Genomic DNA, 14,975 nt, shown 5'->3' with positions numbered 1-14,975 from the left:
ATTCATATCATAAAAATATCTCAGCGAGATTTGCATTACGATTCTACGCATGCACTATTCTGGACAGAGGTTTAACCAACGCATGAGGTTGTGCGATAATTATTCAACATACTAACTGCGTCTGCTGCTTGCAAACGGCCGAACTAGAGCACGTGGTGCATTCCGCATCAAACTGTTGTGCTGCTTTGTAGAAAGCGCACGAAAGAACAGATATTCTTGCGGAAAATATAGCTCATTAAACAAGCTAACTGTTAAAATAAAGCCTATGGCGGTGCCGTGGTGGACCAGAAGGGTCACTGATTACCAAACGCGTGGCAGAAAATCGACACACAAAGACAAAAGCAACTTCCACCAAATATAAGATTAAAAATCATTAAAAATCATACTCGCTTCGACACAATATTACACTCACGTACGGTTGAAATGATCCTAACCAGCTTTTCCTAATCAGATTTACCGTTTGAAATGTTGCTTCATCATTGTTCAAAATGAACCAAGTAACTTCCACACTTTTAACTCAAACACGAAAACTTGGCTATTTAAAGCAATATAATTATGGCAGTTCTGAGCGCACTGTGAGCACGTAAAGATGCCTAGAAAATACTGCCTCCTGCCAAGTACAAGGGCGTGGTGAGAGGTTTCGCCTGATGCCATGCAGCCCACATGACGTTCATGTCATGCGTTTCCTTCATGACAGTTCTCGCCTGCACTCTGCAGGAGCAATGAAGATGCTCGTGCACCATTTTCGATGGGAAGTGCTTGATCACTAACAACGCAGCCCATAATTAGTTCCCCTGAGTTTCTCGCTGGCAATGGAGACAACATTTTGGCAGAGACGACAAGCATGCAGACCGCATAGAGGATTGGCGGAAAGCACAGGTGGCTGACTTCTACGACGAAGATATTCAAAAGTTGGTGAACGCTACGACAAATCTCGAAGTCGGAGCGGTAATTAAATAGAGAAGTCGTGGGAAGGTGTAGCTAGCTGCTTGCAAATAAAACAGTTTTGATTTTAACAGTGATTTCCATTTCGCAATCGATCGAACCTTATTTTCCGAGTAGATCTTGTATAAAACAGTTTCAAACGTCTGAATACTTTGCAGGTGTGTTAGTGTGTTAAATATTTTTTGTGAACAATTTTTTGTACAATGATATAATTCTGTGGGTATCTTCAGTGGTATACGTCACCAAAACTGGTAGTGAATAAGGGCAGCACTAAATAAATAACTTAAAAGTTCGTGCTTGATCCTGAAATTTTACCACATGAACTACGAAAATGTAAGCGATAAACAGTTTTCCTTTCATTATATTGTGGTGCTGTAAGGGATAAAAAGTTTCAAAAAGATTTGAAGTTCCATTGAAAGTTAATTTTCGGTAAGTGCTCTCTACATCTACATACATACTCCGCAAGCCACCGTACGCTACTCTTTACCGCTACTCGTCATTTCCTTTCCTGTTCCACTCGCACATATAGCGAGGGATAAACGCCTACATATGAGCCTTAATTTCTCGTACCTTATCTTCGTGGTCCTTATACGCATTGTATGTTGGCGGCAGTAGAATCGTTCGGCAGACCGCCTCAAACGCTGGTTCTCTAATTTTTCTCAGTAGTGTTTATCGGAAACAACATCGTCTTCCCTCCAGGAGTTCCCATTTGAGTTCTCGAAGCATCTCCATAGCACTTATGCGTTTTTCGAACCAACCAGTAACAAATGTAGCAGCCAGCCTCGATGTCTTTCTTCAGTCCGACCAGGTAAGGATCCCAATCACTCGAGCAGTACTCAAGAATAGGTCGAATCAGCGCCCTAAATGCGGTCTCCTTTACAAGTGAACCACTCTCTCCTAAAATTCTCCCAATAAACCGGAGTCGACCATTCGCCTTCCCAACGACAGTTCTGACATGCTCGTTCCACACCATGTCGTTTTGCAACGTTGTGCCCAGATATTCAAACGACTTGACTATGTGAAGCAGGACACTAGTAGTACTGTACCGAAAAAATTACAGGTTTGATCATCCTACTCATCCGCATTAACTTACATTTTTCCAAATGTAGGGCTAGCTGCCATTCATCACACCAACTAGAAATTTTGTTTAATTCATCTTGTATCTTCCTACATTCACTCAACTTTGCCGCGGAGGACAACATACTGGGTTCTATTACTTAAGACGTCTTCGAGCCACGCACCTATCTTGAACTAATTCCATATGCTCGTACCTTATTTAAAAGCCTGCAATGGGGCACCATGTCAAATACTGTCCGGAAATCTAGAAATATAGAATCTGCCTTTTGCCCTTCGTTCATAGTTATCATGTGACGAAAGGTCAAGTTGAGTTTCACACGAACGATGCTTTCTAAAACCATGCAGACTCGTGCACATAATCTTCTCAGTCTCAAGAAATTTTTTATATTCGAACTGAAAATACGTTCAAATACTGAATGAATATGGTCTGGGTAATTTGCGATGCGTTTTAAGAAAAGCACAATGTTTTTGAAGTCGTATCTCCCGAACTATTTGTCGTGCAATTATATAATTTCACATTCAGTGGTATATCCGGATACTGTCCGCAAAACGTTTTGCGAATAGAATTATTTGCAAAGAAGAAAAAAATTAAAACGGTATGCATGATGCTAGAGTTTTACTGCACTCGGAGTGGTACGTGATAAACTTTTTTTCCTTTCAAGATTTTATGGTGGATCACAGCGACGAAAAGTTGCTGAAAGTTTTGAAATTCTATGTAAGGTTTGTAGCAAGTTGCTAATGCTCTCACTCTGAAATATTGAGTGAATAGTCAGGGTCATAGCTGTCTCAATATACGTACATAGCTTCTGAATTTAATAGTTGACTCACTTCGTTAAATCTGTAACGTAAGATTACATTTCTTAATGAGTAGAGGTTTAAATACCTGAGACAATGACTGGACATAAATCTTTCCGAAAGTACGACTACTGTATTGCGCCCTACGCCTACTCTGCCGGCAACCCACACTGCAGTAGAGTTACACGGGCAGCCGCCTTCCAAGCAGGCGACACACGAAGGCTGCGACGCCGCGACGGCCAGCAGACGGCAAATCAAGCGCCGTTACAGGTCGGTGCCCCCAGGGACCTTTTCCTCACGCAGACCACGTGACTGGAAAGAGAACCAGCTGTATCTTGGAGCCCGGGCCTGGACTTAGACAAGCGCACGGGCGCTGCTCAGCCAGTTCACTCCGAATGGGCTTCCTGGGCCAAGTGCCGAATGCAGTTACATTCATTCCATCAATCAGGAACTCTGGGGCGCGTAAGAATTCTGGGCTTTGTTTTCATTAGCGATACACTGCACATGACTGTATTTTCATCATAATGGAACTTTTGTATTCGCCTATTCTTCGGGTACTTTAACTTGAACTGAGTCAGCTTTCTCAACATTTGAACTAGGGGCTGTGCTGTCGGGACTTCAATTTTTTAATAGCGTAGTGCTTTGTGTACTATTAAGTTAGTAACCTTTCCCAACAATATTTTTTCTCTCTAGAGCCCTTCTGCCTTCGGATTATATTTATGTTCTTTTTTGCCACCGACTGCGTCAAACTTAGTTTTGGACTGAGACTTTCCTGCTCAATTCTGGACTCTAAATTCTGGCACTTTGTGTTTGTGAAGATTTTTAGTTATGAACTTTGTTTGGTTATTTGAAATAACACCTGCCTTCAGCCGCAGTAACTGTTTAGTATTATCTTTACAAGGTTTTGTTTTGTTTGGTTACCAGTTACAAGCTGATCACACCGGAGATTGTTGTGCTCTGTCTAAATAAACTTGAGATTCATTGTATATCTGAGCTTTCTTCTCTTGGCCATACCTTTTGAGTAAGCAAACTCTAACTGGTGTACCAACTGGCTCAAATAACCTGTAACAAGAATTGCCTCTGCTGTAACGCAAACTTGAAATATTACGTCGTTCATCCTGAAGCCCTATAGCAAAGTGCTGAGTGTTGATCACAGATACACACAGATTTGCAGCCCAGGAGATAAAGATAACGAGGAAGATAGTGGGATCAGGTGACGAATTAAAAGACGAGCAAACCAGGAGCTTTTCAAACACTGTAAAACTGTCACGGATGCGGCTAGGAAGATACGTCTGGTCCCGTATGGACATGTCTATTGAGTGTATCCCAGCAGGTTGAACGGTCGGCTTCTCGCACACTGTCAGAAGACTGAGACCAAGTCACCATGGTTGATGGAAGTGGTAAATGATCCGCAGGTACAGGAAGTGATGCAAAGAGAATGGAAATCTCTCAGAACAATGCTTAAGTACGTGACATTCCAGGACAAATCATCAAGAAAGAGAACAGAATCCATTTGGACAAAGGAGAGGAAGAAACTATACATCCAGAGGATGCGAAACACCAAAACCCATTCTTAACACAATCGTTGACTGTTGTGGGTCTTAGTTGACCAATATGAAATAAGAAGAAAGACATTCAGTTGCAAGTACTTTCATTCAGGACATATTTTAAGCCAATGATAATATTTAAGCGTGGTACAAAGCAACTACAATATGTGCAGTTCAATATTTTGGCATTGTACGAATTTTTTCTGGATAAATGCTTGCGATTTTATATATACAACAAGGAACCATAGCCGATAGTAATTATCGATTGTAACAGTCTGTTTGTAGGGCAAAGTGTTGACCTTGGAACACTTTTCAGACTTCGACCTAATACAGTCTATAAACCTACCATTAGTATTGTAATTTAGTATGCTTTTACCTAAATAACATAAACCCTGTCTCTATGTTGCCAGAAGCGCTATACCCCAACAGAAAAAAAGAGTCCTGACACGGGAAAGGCACGTATAACCCTCTTACTAAAATGTAGTTAAGCTTCCAAGTAAAGTACACTACGGGAGGATAGTCCTGTTTATAGGAAAAGCGAATCAATAGAGTTACCCTTTTTACAAGATTTGACCGTGTGTTGTGTCTAATCGATATGTAAATCAGACCATTCACTTCCTTTCCGAAGATCTTACCTAGCGGTTAGATAGAAACGCATTATGAATAATATAATATTGAAGCTAGGAATGCTCAGTTCCAAGTTCATCTGGTGGTTTAAAACATGTATGAGTACTAATGGTCGCCAGCCTATCCAAGCAATGAAACAGTGAAGTAATGGAAAGCAGATATATGAATTTTGCTTACTTTATTGCTACTATTTAAATTGGATTTTCAAATATATATAACTGCACGTAAACAATGTAGGACTACATTACGTTTTTAAAAGAGAAAAAGCCCAGTTGATAACTTCAAGAAAGCTAAAAAATTTGGCCAGGGGGCACCTTTAAAAAAGCACTTTCCATAACCAACAAACTTAAATACTAAAATACTTAGATACTAAAGCACACACTTTTTATGCTGAACATTTCACTTCAAGAAAGCCTCTTTCTTTCCGAAATTTGCTTTCAAAAGCTATTACTTTATGAACTAATTCTGTACAGTCATTTAATACAGTCTTGGAAATAGAAATAAGAACACCGTGAATTCATTGTCCCAGGACGGGGAAACTTTATTGACACATTCCTGGGGTCAGATACATCACATGATCACACTGACAGAACCACAGGCACATAGACACAGGCAACAGAGCATGCACAATGTCGGCACTAGTACAGTGTATATCCACCTTTCGCAGCAATGCAGGCTGCTATTCTCCCATGGAGACGATCGTAGAGATGCTGGATGTAGTCCTGTGGAACGGCTTGCCATGCCATTTCCACCTGGCGCCTCAGTTGGACCAGCGTTCGTGCTGGACGTGCAGACCGCGTGAGACGACGTTTCATCCAGTCCCAAACATGCTCAATGGGGGACAGATCCGGAGATCTTGCTGGCCAGGGTAGTTGACTTACACCTTCTAGAGCACGTTGGGTGGCACGGGATACATGCGGACGTGCATTGTCCTGTTGGAACAGCAAGTTCCCTTGCCGGTCTAGGAATGGTAGAACCATGGGTTCGATGACGGTTTGGATGTACCGTGCACTATTCAGTGTCCCCTCAACGATCACCAGTGGTGTACGGCCAGTGTAGGAGATCGCTCCCCACACCATGATGCCGGGTGCTGGCCCTGTGTGCCTCGGTCGTATGCAGTCCTGATTGTGGCGCTCACCGGCACGGCGCCAAACACGCATACGACCATCATTGGCACCAAGGCAGAAGCGACTCTCATCGCTGAAGACGACACGTCTCCATTCGTCCCTCCATTCACGCCTGTCGCGACACCACTGGAGGCGGGCTGCACGATGTTGGGGCGTGAGCGGAAGACGGCCTAACGGTGTGCGGGACCGTAGCCCAGCTTCATGGAGACGGTTGCGAATGGTCCTCGCCGATATCCCAGGAGCAACAGTGTCCCTAATTTGCTGGGAAGTGGCGGTGCGGTCCCCTACGGCACTGCGTAGGATCCTACGGTCTTGGCGTGCATCCGTGCGTCGCTGCGGTCCGGTCCCAGGTCGACGGGCACGTGCACCTTCCGCCGACCACTGGCGACAACATCGATGTACTGTGGAGACCTCACGCCCCACGTGTTGAGCAATTCGGCGGTACGTCCACCCGGCCTCCCGCATGCCCACTATACGCCCTCGCTCAAAGTCCGTCAACTGCACATACGGTTCACGTCCACGCTGTCGCGGCATGCTACCAGTGTTAAAGACTGCGATGGCGCTCCGTATGCCACGGCAAACTGGCTGACACTGACGGCGGCGGTGCACAAATGCTGCGCAGCTAGCGCCATTCGACGGCCAACACCGCGGTTCCTGGTGTGTCCGCTGTGCCGTGCGTGTGATCATTGCTTGTACAGCCCTCTCTCAGTGTCCGGAGCAAGTATGGTGGGTCTGACACACCGGTGTCAATGTGTTCTTTTTTCCATTTCCAGGAGTGTAGATTATAGTAACTTGGCTTCGCCCTGATTGAATTTTACGTGAGCAAACTTTTATTATAAAACTTTGCAATAGTTAAGAAAACTTTATTATTTACACAAAAGGAATCTAAATGGTGCCTCTTTATACTAACTTGGCACTTCGTAAGTCTGTAAAACAGGATACTTGGATTAATCAAACACCAGGAAGCAACCCTGTATGAATTAACAAGGTGAACCAGTTTCTTTAAAGTTCAAGAATGATTATTGAAACAAAGTTTAAATTAATGATTCGCGCTGTACAAAAGTGAAAATACAAAAACATCTCATCTGATGGCTGTAGACTTGGGTGTGACGAACAATTATGACGGCTACTCTACCCACAGTACGGCCTGCAAGTATCTTGCTGTATGGGCTCAATTTCTCTTCTGGGCGTCGTTCAGTTTTACATACAGTAGCCCAAAAACTCGCAACTATGCCGTAAGCCGTTTGCAGTCTTCACCGGAGGCATTTTTGTGCAAATTTTCAGGCAAATCTTCTCCTGCTCCTCAAGAGCGTTGCCTCAATCACGGCTGCCTACGCACTGTGTGTCTTACTTCCAACTCTTGCTCTAGGTAGCGGGCCAATTCACCCTCGCCATCTATTCCACTCTCCAGAGCCACTTTCATTTTAAACAAAAGCACACTGAATTTTGCATAAAAACTTTTTCTTACATTGTCTCTGGGCGTGACCATTTCTTAAATTGTCAAATTTACATCAACAACAATTTACACACTCAAATATTTTTAATTACAAAAGTCATCAGAAAATTATTTAACGTAATAAACAATTTGCATAGTATTTTTACATACATTACTCACATACATTGCAAAGGTTTTCAAACTTCAATATAGCAAGCTTTACTTTACATCTGCAGAAAATATAGTACCTATATGCGAAAATTTTAAAGCAAAAAAAATTACAAAAATTTAAATGAACCATAAACAAATAATGTTACAAGCCGTAAAATATACGTTTAATGGAGTGCGCAACACAATTAAATGGTCATTTTTGAAACACTTTCTTTTTTCCCATTTGACACAGAAGTTCGAAATTTGGTTCGAAGATGCCTACGGCCTTCGTCTGTAATGATGCGAAAGCGTCGCGCCCTGCGGCGTCATCCTGGATTTCGGCGACTCTTCAAACAGCGACGTTTCAACGCGTGAGAGAAAAAGGCCGGGTCTCAGAAGTCTCTTGAGACATGTGAGGTGAGTTAATGACGTCACATAGGCACCGAATTCCACCACAGTTCCGTCCAGTATAGTCATGGACTTGTCACAAGGCGCGAAGGTCGTCGCCCACATCCCCCCACCCCCTACTCGCATCTCACCCTCTCTCTTGACTCCTCTGTGGCGGAGGTCAGAACAAAGAAACCCAGCGTTTGAATCACGCAGTTTTCTTATCGATGGCCGAGGAAAACATTTCAGACACACCGCCGCTCAGAATATATAGGAAATGGGCTCACGGGATACTATAGACGGCATCAGTGAAACCACTCCTTACTTTGAGGCGTTCATTTACACACATTTCTTTGTCGAAAACGACAGTTCCCAGCGTAATGTGCAACAAAACACAGTCCTTGACAACCTTAAGGTATTTCTGACGCACTCCGGACGATTCAATCATTCTCTAAGGATATCGTGGGTTCTCCATAGACGCAGAGGATTCGTCTGTCGACATATACGAGTACGTACGCGATCTTCTGCGCCGCGAATAAGTTTGCTCAATTCGCGTGGAAGCAAGCAAGCATTTCTCTAACTTTCCAAATTGCGGAGTTTCTGTGCACCCACTACCCCGGAATCGATTTCCGTAGGAATTTAGTATAATTTAACAACGAGTTTCTCGTGTTTTGCTAGTTTTCTGGGCTACGTTCCCATTTCTCATTAACACAACATTACTAAGAGCGAACCGGCGGTTTTATGTGCTGCCATCAGTGTGCGCAATGCATGACCTAATTATTCGTTGGCTTCTCTGGTTTTCCCCGGAGGTAGAGGGATTAGCGGTTGACACTAGCTCACCGTTTTCAGGGTACGCCCGATTGTGTTTTCTCTACAATAGCGATTTGTGGATGCGCCTTGCATGCACAAGGGAGCATTATTTCACCTATTCTGTGTAACACGTATGCAAAAGAACCCTCACACCAGCCGAGAATAGAAAGATTCATATATGCAGACGACACCGCCATTTCTGATCAGAGAAGAGGTTGAAACAAAACCGGCAGAGTCTTTGGACATCTTTGGAACTACTATGAAGAATGTCACCTGAGAGCTAATCCTCAAAAAAAATTCAAGTATGCACATTCCACCTGCATACTAGAGAAGACACTAGACAATTGGAAATAGAATGGAGAGGAGTTATACTACACTACTGAACCAAACCGAAATACTTGAAAGCCACCCTGGACCGTACATTGGCATTTAAAAAACACCGCAGTGAACTTACAAGAAAAAATATGTCCAGCAAACAATAGTAAAAGCAAACTGACTAGATCAACATCGGGAGCGCAGCCGGAAATTCTTAATCATCATCAGCTTTATTTTGGAGGCGGAGAATATGCAGCCCAGTATGGGAGGCGTCTTGGCACTCCAGCATTCCAGACAAACGGACGTCACTTTAAATGAGACTTTCGGGATCGTCACCAGATGCCCGAGCCTGTCCACGTAACTTCCCGATCTGCTGCCATAGCACCTCGAAATATCAGATGCAAAGTAGCCAGTGAAACAGAGAGGAGAAAGCAGCAAACCGACAGGGCTCAACTGTGTGTAAGAGAAAGTATCATTTTTTGGACAAAATTCACTTGAAAATTGGAGAAGCTTATGTGTGATGCAATTTATTTAGGAAATTTAATTGCAACGAACTCTCACGACTTTGATGATTTCTTAATTTACGCGGTCTAATTCAAGGTGTGCACTCAGCATCATGAATATATCTATAAATACTATGACAGTGAACTAAGATCTGTAGGCATAGCGAGCGTGTAAATGGAGGATGCCGTCGTATAAGAAACCTCAGATCCCTGGCATTAATGTAAGGGTGTCGTAATTTTCTCCTTTCAGAAGTCCAGTACGACGACTTCCACATTGTCAGCTTGTTGAATACTGATTCGTGCATACCGAATGCATGTTCTTGCAAGGAGATGGTCTGCGTTGGACTCCCTATGACGTCGCTTTGCTGAGTCGTCACTTCAGCGAGTGGAGCCATGGCTCAACATCCTCCCAAACACGGCATATTATCTGCCGGCTGGAGTGGCCGAGCGGTCCTAGGCGTTTCAGTCTGGAACCGCGCGACCACTACGGTCGCAGGTTCGAAACCTGCCTCGGACAGTTGTGTGATGTCCTTAAGGTGGTTAGGTTTAAGTAGTTCTAAGTTCTAGGGCACTGATGACCTCAGATGTTAAGTCCCGTAGTGTTCAGAGCCATCTGAACCATTTTGAACCACAATGGCACATGAAAGCGAGGCACTTATTGTTATGACTCTATTGCGTCAATCGTCATTGTATTGCTGCACGTGCTGCAGCATCTGCTCCATGGGTGCATCATTTCTGCGTTGCAGGCAGTTCATCCAGGGAATGGAGAAGGTCAGGTTCCAAGGTGTTGCTTAAGAAATCTCGATTCCGAAATAGTTTCTTATTTATTTAATTTCTGACGAGTTTCACTCTCACAGGAGCATCATCAGACATCTGGGGGGGGGGGGGGGGGGAGTTTCCTCAGTACAAATTTACGAGCCAGGAATCAGCTATAAAGTTACATTGTCAGTTACATAAAGCAACTGGGAAACCGCGACCTGAATTTCGGAAAGATCGTAACCAAAGACAAACTCACCTGGTAAAAATACTCAAGGACCACTGACAAGTGCACAGAAAGTTAAAAATTTCAGGGTTATTATGCCGCGTCATGTTTCTTCTAAAATGATCGACGTTTCGACCCCTCTGCTAGCAGTAGTGGACACCAGAAGATCCTGAGGAATATCTCAGCAGAGGAGTCGCAACGTTCATCATTTTAGAAGAAATATGACACAGCCTAACAACCCATAAGATTTTAACTTCAGTGACAACGACCACGAAAGACTGCAGACTTACATAAAGTGTACAGAAAGACGAAGATCACGAAAAATTGCACGTCATTAATTAAATAAGTAAGAAACCACTTTCCACCCGCGACTGCCTGTCTTTATTGAAAATCTCAAAAGGTTGCTGTACCATTAGCCAATAGATGGAGTGATGTAATTTTCAGGGGCTGTTTAGGTAAGTTAGTTTCCCGGCGGGAAAGACCTCCAATGGATTATCTGGCTACTACAACCATGGCAGATTCACATTGATGATAATGGTCCCAGTGAGCAGTGAGGAGACGAAAGGCTACTCCTGCGATATCACATATTAGCCCATTGACGAGTAACTCGCTACCTCGTAGTCCACTCTCATCATCCACTTAGATCGGAACTTTACAGATTGAGAGTGTAGGTGGTGTTACTTCAGTGGTTGCAACATTGATCCAGATTTACAAGGAGCTGGGCAGTGTGATCCCATTGATCAGTACGATGTAACAAGCTCTTTGGTCTGGATGCATGCACTGATAAGGTTGGGAAGGACATAATACAGCCAGAGACCAACTAATCTGCAACTGCTGCAGTTGGTTCTCGATACCCTCTAGCCTCAACTGGAACGAGTTGATGTCTGAGCTAATCCCACACATGTTCTATCTGGGGCAGATCTGGTGATCTTGCTGGCCACCGGAGTACCTCAGCATCATGCAGACAGTTAATCGAGACAAGTGTCATCTGAGGATGAGCATTGTCCTCTTGAAAAATGACCCCACGGTACTGTCGTATTGAGAATTAGCACATCAGGGCGCTGTCAGCGTTACTTCATCACTGTCGGCTATGATCTGACCTAATACTTGATGGCTCTCCATACTACGGCACCAGGGATAAGACCGCTGTGCCTCTACAAAACACTGGAAGAATGTGACCTCTTCCCAGGTCACTGCTGCGCTTACCGATGATTATAAACCACCGTGAAAACAATGCAACTCCATTCAACAGCTGTCCATCCTAATCTGTCATGGCACCACTCCAGATGCAGCCGTTTATCTAGTGGTCTTAAAGACAGCCTCCTCATAGGACCATGATTGCCTTGCCCGTCTCCTGCTAGTCTCAGAGCAATGGTGCAAAATATTTCAGGGACTCCATTTACTGCCGGCCGGGGTGGCCGAGCGGTTCTAGGCGCAACGGTCTGGAACCGCGCGACCGCTACGGTCGCAGGTTCGAATCCTGCCTCGGGGATGGATGTGTGTGATGTCCTTAGGTTAGTTAGGTTTAAGTAGTTCTAAGTTCTAGGGGACTGATGACCTCAGAAGTTAAGTCCCATAGTGCTCAGAGCCATTTGAACCATTTTGAACTCCATTTACTTGTTATCAGATTGCAGGAGAAAATGCGAAGAGCTTACCATGTTCTTGGCGCACAGTACGGCGATTCTGCCTTACAGCTGTCGTACATGTTCGACTGGAACCTTGACGACGAGCATGACTTCACTTGATTTTCCGTTAAGTCCAATAGTGAGTCGCTGTCACATCACAAATCTGGTTAATGATAACGCTGTCTCACATGCGTACGCAGCATCTCTGTGTCCTCCACAATGATCAGTCAATGTCTAATGCTGTTCAGCCAGCGTCTGTACTCTGCCAGGCCTGGTAAAAACACTAAATACGAACAAAAATAGTGCACACTCGTGGCTAGGTCACAGAGAACTGCTACTCTAACTGTAAACATAAGCGCCGACGGTTGTGTACGTGTACAATGTTACACTGACATTAGATCGTGTATTCTGGAAGCTTCACGTGTTTCGTGGTACTTGTTATGTGCCTTAATCAAAAGTAAGATCACATTATAGTTAAATTCTTTTATCTTGGGGGCTCGCGCATGCCCGCCCAGACGCGGGAGATTGCTGCGTTGCCAGTTGCACGCGCCAAGAGAAGCAGCGCCATAGTATAGTATAGTTCGCAAACTTACGTTTGGGGGGGGGGGGGGGGGGGAGCGCGCAGTTTATGAAGTAAAGCTACCACGGCCGCAATAACCCTTTCGCTGCTACAGAGACGTGCTCCCCGCATTTTGTCATCACTGCATTGCTCGCCTGTTCAGACACATGGTGTTCCGACTTATCATTCGATTTCACAGAAACTATTTGGCCCAAAAACTTGATTTTTACACATCTTCTTGACTGATACCTTCCCCCCCATAAACACTTAATTTTGTTTCGATGTGAAACGCAGTAATTGTGCAGTATTAAGTGTAGTAATCCATTGCACGAAATTTTGAAGAGTTTGCGGTAGAGATGGGCGATCCGCTCTTGAACTAATTCATAGAGTTCAATCTTTCAAAGGAGTGAACAATCAGTGATTCAGAAAAAAAGAACGGTAGCTCCAAACGTTTCCCACGGCAGAGAGAGAGAGAGAGAGAGAGAGACGGAGCATATCAGCAGCGCCTCTGCTGGTCACAGCACAGTGCACGCCACACAACACAGCCAGCGCCGGCCTCTGCCCTGCTTCTACCTTGGCTGCCTGCATTGTGCAGTGCCCCATTGGATTTTGTGTTTGACATATGCCGTGGCGTCTCTGTGTGTCGTCTGCCGCGCAGTAGTGTAACTTCGCATCGCACTCTGTCGGCGATCGTTTCAGTCGCACGTCCTGCCCTCTGGGCAGTTGATGCGAGCAACAGGACAGAGAGCCACCTAGCGGATAACATAGGAACTACTTGCAAACACCCGCTCGCAAGGGAACGAACTATTTGTCTCGGAGCGGGTGAGTTCACCGCTACCCCCTCCCTCGGAACTCGCCCGCTCAACGCTCGCCCCACAGTCTCGACTCTAGCCAGAGCGTCGAGCAAAGCGACTCAGGTGTCACTGTGGTCTCTGCGGTCTCAGCTCACGCAGTAATACAGCTCGCGGCTCGACCTGCTCGACTCAGCGCCTCTGCATCGGAGTTCGTCCCCACTGGATATTGTTCTTCGTAGTAATGCCGCTATGTATATTACATTATTATGTTATGTATACATCAATTGTTTTTATTTTATTTTTATTTGTTTAAACTGATTAGATTAGGTTCCTGATGACTCCTCTTACTATAGGATTTTTATTATAGACACTCGAATTTACGCTTTAATTACGAGCGAACCGATAAACGTATCGCAAAATGTGATACACCAATATTTTCCTTGTTTTATTCTGCGTAAGGCTATATGCAGCACTTTCGTTTTACAGTCAAATTTATATTTTTTTTTCTTATTCTGGTACGGATTTTGCGATTTTAGGCGTCTTCGAAAGGAAACGTTCACTTTAAAAATATATGACTTGCGATGTATTTGTATGAGGTTAATGAAATTTTAATACGTTATAGCCAAATATATTGTTAATGTAAATCTCAAGTTACAACATTTTCCGATCACCCAAAAAACCACGATAGTGCAAAATAAATCAATAATCAAAAACTTTGTCATATAGTGGAAATTTCAATAAACAATACAAAATTCTTACTCATTATCTGTGTTACTTCAAAATAGGATCAAATAAGATCAAAATACAGGTATAGTACTGGAATAAACCAAGTTTAAAGGGCAATGTGCCTTCCATTTATTTTATATTGTAAATGAGTGGTGAGTCATGAAAAAGAGCTAATTCATTTCAGGGAGTGAACAGTTCTGATCCAATCTCTGAAAAGAACAGTTTTGCCCATCTCTAATCGTCATCGATTGTTTCGCCATTGTTGCTTGAATTAGCTTGTTATTTCTTCACTGCCTAATTATTACATGTTTGTCTGTTTGTTGTATCTGCTCGTAACGGGCAACACATCGTCCATAATTGGCGAGCAGCCTGTACTCGGGGCCGGTTTTCCGTGCGCCACCCTATATTATTTCCCTGCGTACTCCAGGGGGGAGGCAAGCGCCCCCTCTTGGTGCCCTCCATCCTTCAGTGACCTACACTACTTGTTTCCAGTTTTTCATAAAAACCATATACCAAGCACAAATGAACGGTGAACGAGTAAACATGAACGGTTCCCAAAAAAGAACGATCA

The sequence above is a fragment of the Schistocerca cancellata genome, chromosome 1 (genome assembly GCF_023864275.1).
Source record: "Schistocerca cancellata isolate TAMUIC-IGC-003103 chromosome 1, iqSchCanc2.1, whole genome shotgun sequence".
In the NCBI taxonomy this organism is placed as follows: domain Eukaryota; kingdom Metazoa; phylum Arthropoda; class Insecta; order Orthoptera; family Acrididae; genus Schistocerca; species Schistocerca cancellata.
The sequence above is the reverse complement of the archived record's forward strand: the minus strand, read 5'-3'. Positions refer to the sequence as shown.